Below are 11,338 nucleotides of genomic sequence, written 5' to 3' on the forward strand. Positions count from 1 at the left end.
TGGATTCAGTTTCCACCACCCACATGGTGGCTTACAACCACCCACAACTCCAATTCCAGGGGATCCAATACCTCTTCTGGCCTCTGTGGACATTGAATGCACATGAAACATTTATATACATGAGGCAAAACACTCATACACATAAAATACAAATAAATAAATTTTAAAAAAAGAAAACACTATGGAATTGATTTTGCTAGCTATGTATCTTTGTGGATATACTATAAACACCTGAACTGTACACTTCAAAAAGGTGGAATTTTGTGATTTGTGCATTTTATCTCAGTAAAGCTGCTACTTAAAATCAGATCCGATGAGTGCTGGGCTACATTTCTGTGTCTTCTGAAGGCCTGAGTCACCACTCTCTGGCTACTGATTCTGTCATAGGTTGGGAGTTTAGAGCTGGGACAATAAAACCAGGTTAATCTTATATTAGTAATTCTCATGAAAATGGGATTATTCCTGACCTACTTTAAAGCTTGTCAACCTGAAAGCCTCTCAGCTAAGGAAAACCCAGATTCTTCAATTTTGTAGAGATATACAGAAGCCTAGAAAAGCTGTACCACAGGCTTAGTAAATTAAGCAATGTGATTTCTTTGCCTTCAGGCTCTGGGACCTTGAGCAACAATGCAAACTCAATTTTTTAGTCATTCCTTCTGTAAAACAGTAAACGATGGCTGTTACTTCATGGGATGTTAAGATTATTAAATGAGGTTTAATTGGTACATAGTGCCAGGCACATAAAAATAATTTGATGGTTGTTGGCTGCTCTTGAAGATCCCCATAAATTATTCTGCAAAAGAAAGAAACTCAGGCATGCTATGCCTGATCCTTTAATGGGACTGCGCAAACTGTTCGACTCCCCACAGAAATGCTTTTTAGCCTGAATGACTGTCTACCACCCCTTTCACCTAACTGGGCAATATACTAGAGAGCAGGGTGTTAGCCTACCTTACTTGACCTTCCTGCAAGGAAGCTAGCTCTCAGCCTTCACCAGAGGGCAATCTCAGAGAACCTGTTTTGTAAGGTTTGAAGAGTGAATTCTTAACATTGTTTCTTTTCACACAGACAGGAATTTTACCACAGTGAAAAGTCAAGTCTTGCCCAAGATCTCAAAACCAAGCCTTTTCTAATCTGTCCTGGCTCCCATTCAGATGAAATTTAAACGTATTCAACTTTGAGTAGCCAGAGATTAGCAAACCAGACAGATCAGGATATGCTAGATTTGGCAAAGTGCCTCCTCTTCAGTACCTTTGAAAACACTACTGTGAGACCGGACCAAGGAGAAGGAAGTGGTAACCACAGACTTGCCTCTTCTCATATTTCCTATGATTAAAAAATGTAGCCAGGCATGGTGGCACACACCTGTAATCCAGCCCTCAGGAAGCTGAGGCCAGAGGATCCTGAGCCTGAGGCAAGCCTGGGCTACATAGTGAGACTCTGTCTCAAGGGTTCAAAAAAAAAAAAAGAAATTAGCTATATGTAGTCTTTTCTTTAGAACATAGATACAGAGGCTGGGGAAGTGGCTCATGGTTAAGAGCACATACTGCTCTTCTAGAGGACCTGAGTTGGGTTCCCAGCACCCACAATGGGCAGCTCACAACTGCTTATAAATCCAACTCCAGGAGGTCTGATGCCCTCTTCTGCCCTCCTTGGGCACCTGCATTTACACGCACAGACACACAAATGTACACATAATAAATAGCAAGATAAATATTTTAAAAAAATAAATAGAGGCACGGTGTGGTGGCATACACCTTTAATCCCAGCACTTGGGAGGCAGAGGCAGGAGGATCTCTGTGAGTTCAAGGCCAGCCTGGTCCACATAGTAAGTTCCAGGACAGCTGGGGCTACAGGGAGACCCTGTCTCAAAAAGACCAAAAAAAAAAACAAATATATAGCTATGTTTTCCCCACAAATAGTTGCACTATTGCATATATATAGTTTTCCAATGAGAAAAAAAAGTGTTACAAGATAAACAGCTTTGCTTATAGATGAGAACTGGAGTATTGATAATTATGAGTATATATCGCCAAAAACTCCTCCATGTAGAAAACAAGAGTGGTCCAAAGGTAAAAACAAAAGTATCCTGTAAAGAGTGGTAAGGGAATCCAGAGGGAGAAGACAGTCAATGGGGACAGCAGCCAGAGGATGTGTGGAGTGCTGGACTTATCTTGTCTCCAGAGCAGAGGAATTTTCACTGTTCTGTCACAGTTTGAGTGCAGCACACCCTATACATTTCTTTTTAAGTAACTGTTGAATCTATTACAAAAAGTTATAAACTTTAATCCCAGCACTCAGGAGGTAGAGGCAGAATCCTCAGCTAATAATGAGTTTGAGTAGCCTGAACTAAATGAGACCCTGTCTCAAAAAAAAAAAATGTCACACAATTGTTAGGCATCGTGGCCTGTTGCAGGTCTGGCTCTGGTTTCTTGCCTCCTACTCCTCTATCCTTTCATATCCTTTCACTTCTCCAAAAGTCTAACATATGGTGGCCCATACGGGGAAGGGTTTCAGGGACCCATCCTGGAGACTCCAGCCCTCTCTGGACCCTCTCCAAAGGCCTCTGGGCAGCTCTGGCCTTGGTGACCACTGAGTGTCTGGTAGCCTCTCACTTGGAGTCTCTCCTTGGCTCCCTTCCTCCTAATTCTCCTCTACACCTCCTGATACTCTTTTCTCTCCCGTTTCTGTATCTAGCCAGACCTCCGGGTAGCGGAGCCACCTTCCATTTGTTTCGCCCTTGCATCCACCATCTCCAGAGATAATAAGGTAATCTGGACCTGACTCGGGGGTACCACCACCCAAGTCCCAGGGGCTCTGGGAGCCCCTGCCATTTGGGGGTCTCCAGGAGTTCCCCTTCTACCCAGAGCCTTAAGACTGAGGTAGCCTGAAAGCTCTGGGAGTTTTCCACTGGATACTTGGCTTCTGACTCCCCTCTGATGTTTATGAGAATAAGATGCCCACTCCTAGACACCAGGCCCTGTTTTGGTGCCTCTGAGGGGTTGGATCTAACCTCCTACCTTGTCTCCCCACTGTTCTAGTTTGTTCTCCATTGCTGTGACAAAATACTCTGACCAATACCAACTTGGGGACAAAAAGTTTTATTTAGCTTACATCTCCCAGGTCACAGCCCAAGGTAGGAACTCGGCGGGAACCTGGAGGCAGGAGCTGGAGCACAGGCCATGGAGGAACGCTGCTTACTGGCTTGCTCCCCTGGCCCCTGCTCAGCCTGCTTTCTTATGCAACACAGGCCCACCTGCCCAGGGGTGGCACCACCCACAGTGGGCTGGGCCCTCCCACATCACTCAACAGCCAAGAAAATGCCCCACAGACATGGCCACAGTCCAGTCCTATGGAGGTAATTCCCCAGTTGAGGCTCCCTCAACCCAGGTGTGTCAAGTTGACACTAAAGTTATCCAGCACACCCACCCACTAGGCGTTCCAAATTTTTCAGTTTCTGGGAAGTCTACCTATAGGGGATCTAGTAAAGCTCTGGGAGCCTACTAGGGGAACCAGCAAGACTCCAGAAGCCTGCCCATCATGGGCTCTAAATTATCTGTTCCAAAAAATATAGCTTTGGCTTGCCTTAGAACTAAAAATCTCCAATTAATAAGACTTGAACCAGTTGAACTTACTCAGTTGTGGGTCCAAATCTGCCATCACTATTCCTTGGGCACCAAGGACACCAAACCTGGGCACTAATTCAAGTCCCCACAAAGTGCAACTGTGTCCCACAACCATGGTATAAAAACCCCTGGTTTTCTTTGTCTAGTTGTAGAAGCTTGGTTCCCCTGGTCAGCCTCTACCTCTCACTGTATCTCCTTTGAATATAGGAAGATCTATTCCTTGCCTGCTGCAGGTCTGGCTCTGGTTTCTTGTCTCCTACTCCTCTGTCTTTCCTTTCATTTCTCCCAAAAATCTAACAAGAAGCAGCTGGAGGAGTGGAAGCTAGGCTCTACATCTTCAAGCAGGCACAAGAAACAAAGGAGTAACTGGAGATCAGCAAAGCTTGGGAACTCTCTAAACCTGCCTCTAGTGACATATTTCCTCCAGCATGGCCACACCTTCTAAGACCTCCCAAAACAGCGCCACCAACTGGGGCCAAAATGTCCAAATACTTGGAGCCTATGGGGGACATTCTCATTCAACCCACCACATCAGTGAAGAGTTGGCAACCATGAGGTTCCTCTTTTGTCTCAACCGGCTGAAATGAAAGGCTGTGTCTGAAAAGTAGCCCACTCCTGGTCTCATTCACTAGATGCTGCTGTCAAAGAAAATACTTTTTTTTTTCCTTTTTAGAAACTTTATTATCAATATATTATCAATTTTTTGGAAATGGTGATGGAGGGGAGGAAGGGAGGAAGGGAGGGGGCGGAGGCAGGGGGATCTCAAGTTTGAGGCCAGCCTGGGCTACATAGTAAGATTTTTGTCAGGAAGGAAAGAGGGAGGGAAAGAGGGAGGGAAGGAGGGAGGGAGGGAGGAAGGGAGGGAGGGAAGGAGGGATATAAGAAATGAAATGCCTTGTGCTTGGTCACTGAGGCTCTGTGCAGCTGCAGGCATCTTCCCTCTCTGCTCTCCTGGGAAGACTCATCATCTTTTGTTGCTGCCACACAAACAATGGCTGATACTCCTAGCTGCACCATTGCATATTTAGAAATTCTTCAAGAGGTAAGAACTTCAGGAAGGGCAGGTCTCCACCTCCCAGGAAGCAAAGCCACATAAGCACTGGGAATTAGGAGCAGGTTTACTTTTCTAAGTAAAAATGGAAATTTGTTCTTATTTTACTTTGTAAAAGAGAGTTATTTTTTCTTAATTTTTTTATGTGTGTGAGTGTATTGCCTGCATGTGTGTAAGTGCACCCATGCTGTGTAATACACATGGAGGTCAGAAGAGGGTGCTGGATCCCCTGGAGCTGGAGTTACTGATGGTTGTTAGCCACCATGTGGGTGCTGGGAGTTGAACTTGGGTTCTCTACAAGAGCAGCCAGTGAGAAAGAGAGTTATTCTTCAGTTGGTTTACCTGCCAGCTGTTTGTAATTTTATATATATATATATATCTTTCTATGAAATTTCTGTAGCTGTTGACTCAGACAACTGAGATCTACCTTGCTTCCTAGGATGAGCTGCTAGGATGAAAACACAGAAGGGACTGCCATCCTTTTAACTTTTCAGAACTGGTTAGACTCATGGTAGAGGTGAGTAGAGAGCACACAAGAGCACCTACTCCCCCTACAGGGGCCATTTCCCATCAGTTTTTCAACCCCACCCCACAGAGCTTCTGCTCTACAGCCATCCTGGGACTGTGATATATTATAACAGCCTTTCCTCTGCCCACATGCTGGGAACTGCTCTGTGTGTCTTCTGAGACCTGTCTATTCATTCTCTCTATACTGAAGACAGAAATTTCCATTCAAATGAAGTCCAGCTTCATGGACCATGTCAGTCTGAGGACCCAGTCCCGCACTCATATGTGTAGAGCCCCACATCCTAATTACCTTGCACTACCTGCCCCACCTGTCAACTATTTCACTCCAACCATGCCACACTTGTGACCAAGCTTCCAGCACCTGAACTTTTAAATTTTTTATGTGTTCGAGTGTTTGCCTGTCAGTATGTAAGTGTACCATATGCATGCAGTGCCACCAGAAGAGGACACTGGCTCTCCTGGAACTGGAATTATAGAAGGTAGCTAGCCACTATGTGGGTGCTGGGAACCAAACGAATGCAGGTCCTCTGCAAGAGCAGCCAGTAGTCTTACCCACTGAGCCATCTCTCTGGCCCTGCAGCACATGAACTTTCAAGGAAGAAACCGTATTCCAACCACAGCAATACCTTTATAGTAAGTTTTGGAGTTTTTGTTTGTTTTTATTTAGTGTGGTTTAGACTTGGTTGTGTGTGTGTGTGTGTTTTGATTTGAGACAAGTTATTGCTATGTACCCCTAGCTGGCCTCATAATCCTCCTGCTTCACCTTCCCAAGTGCTGGGATTACTAGTATATCATTAAACTTGAAGTTAAAAGGTATCAGGCCTGTGAGTTTGTTGTTCTTAGTCAATATTGATTTGTCTGTTCTAGGTCTTTTACCTCTGTCTCAAAACTTTAAAAGCAATCTGTGAACATCCAAATAATAACGTAATAGGATTTTGATTAGACTTATACAGAATCTATAGATGTAGTTGAGAAGAATTGACACCTTGAAAATATTGCCTTCCTGCCTGTGAACATGTGGTCTTATTTGGTTATTTCTTTTGTTTCTTTCATTATTATTTGGTACTTTTCCTCATGTAAATCTGGTGCATATTTCATTAGGTTTATGGCTAAGGGTTTCATTTTTGCAAGGTGCTAATGTAAATAATATTGGGTTTTTATTTTCAAATTCCACCCATTCATAGCTGATATTTGGGAAAGTTATTGATTTTTGCATATTAACTTTAAATCCTGTAACTCTGCTATAGTTGCTTTTAAGTCCAAGAAGTGTTTTTTTTTTTAAATCGATTCTTTTGTGCCACGAATGGTGGCACACACCTTTAATCCTAGCATGTCAGGAGGCAGAAGCAGGTGGATCTCTGTGAGCTCAAGGCCAGCCTGGTCTATGTAGTGAGTTCCAGGCCAGCTGGGGCTACAGGGAGACCCTGTCTCAAAAAAGACCAAAAAAAAAAAATGACTCTTTCATATTTCCTATATAAATAACTTATCCATTAACAAGGCAGTTTTACTTCCACAGTTCCTGTAAGTCAACTTTTTGTTTTCTTTTCTTGTGCTATTAAATTAACTAGGAATTCTAGTAATTTTAACTTCTAGTAACTTTTAAACTTTTTCCTTTTTGTTGTTGTGAGGGTTTGTGTGTGCTTATATTTTTAATTAACTTTTTATTTAGGATACAAAATAACTAATTTCATTATGACACCTTTTTTGCCTTGCTTTTATTCTACACACACACACACACGCACACACACACACACACACACACACACACACGCACATTCCTGAAAGGAGAAGGGGTCCACTTTTTATTTGTATTATTTGTTTTGCTGGGTTTTTTTTTTTTTTTTTTTTTTTTCCTTGAGACAGCGTCTCACTGTGTAGCTCTGGCTGACCTAGCACTCATTGTCCTAGACAACTTTACTGTCAACTTGACACACCTGGGTAGAGGGAGCCACAACTGAGGAATGGCCTCCATTGGACTGGCCTGTGGCCATGTCCGTGAGGCATCTTCTTGATTGTTGAGTAATGTGGGAGGGCCCAGCCCACTATGGGTGGTGCCACCCTGGGCAGGTGGGCCTGTGTTGTATAAGAAAGCAAGCTGAGCATGGGCCAAGGGAGCAAGCCAGGAAACAGTGTTTCTCCATGGCCTGTGCTCCAGCTCCTGCCTCCAGGTTCCTGCCCTGAGTTCCTACCTTAGGATCCCTGACGAACTGTGACCAGGGAGATGTAAGATGAAATAAACCCTTTCCTCCTCAAGTTGGTATTGGTCAGGGTATTTTGCCACAGCAATGGAGAATCAAACTAGGACACTCATTATATAGGTCAGGCCAGCCTTGATCTGCCCCTGAGGGATGGGATTAACCATGTGTGCCACCATGTCCCTCTCTAATTTTTGTTTTGATATAGGGCCTTACTGTGTATCCCATACTGACCACAAACTCAAGATCTTCCTGGGAGCCCAATCTCTGACTGGGATGAAAGGCATGTGCTACCATGCCAGCTTGATCCTTTTAGCTTCCAAATGCTGGAATACATACATAGTTTGTGTGGGGTTTTTTTTGAGAGGGGGACTGTTTTTGGTTTTTTGTTTTGTTTTGTTTTGTCTTTTTGAGACAGGATCTCTCTGTAGCCCCAGTTGGCCTGGAATTCGCTATGTAGACCAGACTGGCCTCGAACTCACAGTGCACAGAGATCTCTCTGCCTCTACCTCCCAAGAGCTTAGATTAAGGGTATGTGCCACCATGCCTAGCAAATCTTTTTTTTTTTATTTTAATGTCTAAATAGCATAACATCTGATAGGCTTCTTAAGTAGCCTAAGCGTTTTTCAATTTTTTCTTTAAAAAAAATTAATTGGGAGTCTGCATCAAAGGATAAGGAAGTGATCAAAGAGGATTCCAGATAATCTCAGACTTCCATACACATTTGCACACACAGGCATGCACAAACACACACACACGCACATGCACACACACACATACACACGCGTGCACACACACATACACACACATACACACACACATACACACACATACACACACACATACACACATACACATATACACACATACACATATACACACATACACATATACACACATACACACATACATACACACACATACACACACATACATACACACACACATACACACGTACACACACATACATATGCACACACATACACACACATACACACACACATACATACACACACACACACACACACCCCTCTGCCCAAACACATCCACATCGTGTACACATACACATGAAAAAAGAAAGGGAAAAAGTTAACACTATCAAAACCTTCCAAAATGCAAAAAGTAAAGGGGATTTCCTTAATCTGAGAAAGGTACATATAAAAACCCCACAGAAAATGTTAACTTTATGCTGAAAATAATGAATGCTTTCTGCCTAGTTTGGAAAACAACATAATGAGACCCACTACCACTTCTAGTCAGTATCATAGTGAAGATTCTCTGTAGAAGTAGTTGCCTATCCTAGGTTGTCTGTAGGGCACAAAAAGCATAAAACAAAGAAAACAAAAGTATGTTGAAAAAAATAACTGTCTTGGTCCATTTGTGCTGCAATATCATGAGATTGTTCATGGTCTGAGTTTCCCATCACAATGTTTTGGAGATTGTTTGATGCATGTTTTAATACAAATTACCTCATCTGTAATGAGGTCATGAATCTGCCTACATCCTGGTTTGTACTAACAGCATCAAGATAGAATCAGACATATTTTTAAGGATCTTTGGTTTCTTTCAGTGGAAAACAGTATTGCTACAGTACTTAACATTAAAGTATGTCACAGTCATTTGCTCCTGAGTTAAACAGGTTTTTCCTGTTAAAGGATGATTTCATATTGAAATTTCCAATCTAGTTGTGGCAAGTAAGCATGCTTACTAAATTCTTTCACGTCTCCCAAATTTGTGATGATTCTTTTCCTCACAAAGCTAACATAATTATTCACTTTTCTCCACAATTTGAATTTTAAAAACAATACCATATTGTTGCTGAAATCACTGCCCAAAAGCCAATATTCACAAGATGGACATGATGGCACCTACCTATAAACCCAGCACGTGAGAAGCTGAGACAGGAGAACCCAAGTGAGTTCAAGATCAACCTGGGCTACATAGTAAGTTTCAAGTCAGCCTCAAAAACATAGTAAGGCCCTGGGGGCAGGGTACTCAGGAGGCAAGAGTTGGCATGGAGTGGAGCCTGTTATCCTCAGGGACTCGGAGGTGGAAGTAATTTTTATATAGAGGGAAAGGATGAGTAGGGAACACTGCTGGGCTGGGTAGGAAGTCTTTACACTGAGGAGGGTCTTCACCTTCGAGGGTAGGTGTCTCTCCCACTCACCCATCGTATATAGTCCTCTCTGACCCATGGTAGTTCCAAACATTGCCTCTTTGCAAGTTAAACCTTCTGGAAGTTTATGTTTTGCCTTAGTTGATGCTCGTAACTAAAGAATAAGGAAGGGTAATTCATTTTCTGACATTATCTGAAGGTAACCAGATGTTCTAGATTCTGACTAAGGGAATATTATAGAATAGTTAACATAGTAATCATTTAGGTGTGGCTTTTGTTTTTAGAATTTGGAATCCCAGACTAAGGAAGGGGAAGAGAAACCAACTCTGCCAAGAATAACTCACAAAAAGATGGTCACTGTGTCATTATCAATTCTGAATTATGTCTGAAAACTCTCTTGTAATTCCCCCTTAGTTTCAGGAGATAGCTATTTTTAACTTGGAGAAGGATCTGTCTTCCAAGATAATGGAAAAATTGTTTCCAAATGATGGTTTGTCTGTCATCATGTTCTGACCCATCTATAATGGTTTAATATGTTTTAAAAATCTTTTTTTGGCCAAACGTGGTAATGCATGCTTTTAATCCCAGTACTCAGAAGGCAGAAGCAGGCAGATCTCTGTAAGTATGAGGCCAGTTTGGTCTACAAAGGGAGTCTGAGGTCTGCCAAGGATATATACTGAGACCCTATCTTAGGTGCAGGACCATATGGAAACAGACTCCTACAAGCTCCTGAGACCCTGTTCATATGATTCTATGGCAATGGTGTCAGCATACATAAACCCCATGCAAACCCAGGCAGACAAAAACCCAGCATAGAACTGGGAAAATGAACAATCTTTGATGAAGAAATATTGGCAACTGATTGCTGCAAGGTGAAGAAGAGCTGATCTTCCTAAAACAAGGAACTCTAGATAGGCTGACTAGACCTCAATGTTTGGACTTACACTGAGGAATGTCTGGGGACACTGGCTTGACACAGTGGGCCTTAACAGAGATCACAGAGTATATGGGCTCTAGTGCAGGGGCTATGAGAGGGTGCTGGTGGGGATGAGGTATAAAGATTATTAAGATTGACTGAGATGTTCTGTATGGAATACACAAAAATTCAATTAAAACAAACAAAAATAAAAGAAAGAAAGAAAGAAAGAAAGAAAGAAAGAAAGAAAGAAAGAAAGAAAGAAAGAAAGAAAGAAAGAAAGGCTAGAGAGATGGTTCCACAGATAAGAGCACCAGTTACTCTTATAGAGGACTCAAGTTTGGTTCCCAGCACCCACATGGCAGCTCATAACTGCCTTTTAACTCTAGTTCCAAGGGATCCAACACCCTCTTCTGGCCTCCTCAGGCATTGCACATGGATGCACTTACATACTTGCAGACAAAACATTCATACACATAGAATAAAAATAAAATTAAAAACTAAATAAAATCAGAAGGAAAAGATGGAAGGGAGGGAGGGAGGGAGGGAAGGAGGGAGGAAGGGAGGGAGGGAGATCTTTTAGTCAGGTATGATGGTATATACCTGGGATTCCAGCACTGAGGAGCTAGAGAGAGGAGAATCACAAATCTGAGATCCAGCTTGGGCATCATACTGAGTTCCAGGCCAGACTTGACTGCACAGTAAGACCCTGTCACATTTTGAAACTTAATGCAAAAATCTTCAAATTCATTTAAAAATATTTTTGACAGCCGGGCGTGGTGGCGCACACCTGTAGTTCCAGCACTTGGGAGGCGGAGGCCCGCAGATCTCTGTGAATTCAAGGCCAGCCTGGTCTACATAGTGAGTTCCAGGACAGCTGGGGAGACCCTGCTTCAAAAAGACCAA

The sequence above is a fragment of the Nannospalax galili genome, unplaced genomic scaffold (genome assembly GCF_000622305.1).
Source record: "Nannospalax galili isolate Female #2095 unplaced genomic scaffold, S.galili_v1.0 scaffold195, whole genome shotgun sequence".
Lineage (NCBI taxonomy): Eukaryota > Metazoa > Chordata > Mammalia > Rodentia > Spalacidae > Nannospalax > Nannospalax galili.